This window comes from Limulus polyphemus, unplaced genomic scaffold, assembly GCF_000517525.1.
Source record: "Limulus polyphemus unplaced genomic scaffold, Limulus_polyphemus-2.1.2 Scaffold1595, whole genome shotgun sequence".
NCBI classification, from domain to species: domain Eukaryota; kingdom Metazoa; phylum Arthropoda; class Merostomata; order Xiphosura; family Limulidae; genus Limulus; species Limulus polyphemus.
In genome coordinates, this window is record NW_013667205.1 from 57,529 (window position 1) to 59,164 (window position 1,636).

Sequence of the window (1,636 nt, forward strand, 5' to 3'; positions counted from 1 at the left end):
TATATATATATATATATATATATATATATTGGGACTCATGTTGTCTGTCTCCCATTTGAAAAGCTGTGCATGCAGGCAAAATTCAACTTTCACTTTTTAAATGACGGGAGAACTGGCATGAATAATGCTGATGCCAAATTTTATTTCTCAAGCAGGATATTCTACACTAAATTGCAAGGAATTAATCACACTATCATTCACATTTCAAAATGTGACGTAACTCAAAGAATTGACGTGTAGATTTACCGTATGTTATTGTTGAACGGTTCTTAGCATGACTAAAATGTTCAACAATTACCTTTTTAAAGTCTATGAAATTATTTAAATTGATAGATTAAGTTAGGATGGGTACTTTTGTTTGGAATTAATATAAAAAACTTTTTGCAAGTTCTGAAATTATATCCTTTGTAGTGTTTCATTGTACTGCATGATTTACCCAATCATAATATCAAGTTATTTTAATGAGATCCGCACCCTGTTGTGGAATTTATACTTTATAAACATCGCTAGACACAAACAATTTTCACATAACTTTGTAAATTCAGTTAAACTACAATATAACGTTTTCAACTGCTATACTCTTTATGTTTTCAAAAACCCACGTGATATTGTAAACTGTCTTCAAACACACTGTTATATAAAGCCTGATCATCTAATTAGTTTTATAATCTACACTATATAAACTCTTCTTTAACAGGAACTGATAGATAATAGCTATTACTATCTACTGAAGGAAGTAAACTTTTCAGTGCAACCAGCCATATGTAATTTAGTTAAACAAATACAAATCTTAAATATAAACAATTTGTAAGAAATGTCAAAATTTCTTCATATATAATTTTTTATTTCTACATGTTTTTATTAGATCACTGATTCTAGCTGACTGAGGCAAAGAGGGGACTGCTGAGAAGTATAGTCACACGCATGATGTTACTCAACTGTGTGGCTTGCATCCATGCCTATCATGTAAGTTAGAAGTCTTTAAAAACTTAATATATTGTTTCTGGTATTTGCTACAAGGTGCAATGTATTAATAAAATTACTATTTCTATCAGAGATATTTTATTTCTCCAAAAGAGGAAAGAAAAGAAGTATTTTCTTTGCTGAGTTGATGCTTTATTTTATCTCCAATAATCTAAACCCTTTCTTTTCTTTACTTATAGAGTATACCATTAGTGTTACTGAAGTTTTTCATTCTACTGAAAAACTCAATATCAAAATATTAAAGTCATGTTTTACCAATGCATTCCATGTCATCATCTGACACTTTGAAAGAAAATTTAAAATTACAAAGTTGTGTCTTACCAATGCATTCTATGTCATCATCTGACACTTTGAAAGAAAATTTAAAATTACAAAGTTGTGTCTTACCAATGCATTCCATGTCATCATCTGACACTTTGAAAGAAAATTTAAAATTACAAAGTTGTGTCTTACCAATGCATTCTATGTCATCATCTGACACTTGTTGAAAATAAGTTCAATATTAAAGTTGAGTCTTACCAATGCATTCCTTGCCATCATCTGACATGTTGAAAATAAGTTCAGTATTAAAGTTGAGTCTTACCAATGCATTCCTTGCCATCATCTGACATGTTGAAAATAAGTTCAGTATTAAAGTTGAGTCTTACCAATG

General features: G+C 29.6%; 1 protein-coding gene across 1 annotated transcript in view; it reads right to left on the reverse strand.

The window, feature by feature from the left end:
- LOC106464239 (fibrillin-1-like) overlaps positions 1 to 1,636 on the reverse strand; it is a 145,626-nt gene that overhangs the window by 32,447 nt on the left and 111,543 nt on the right. The window lies entirely within an intron of this gene.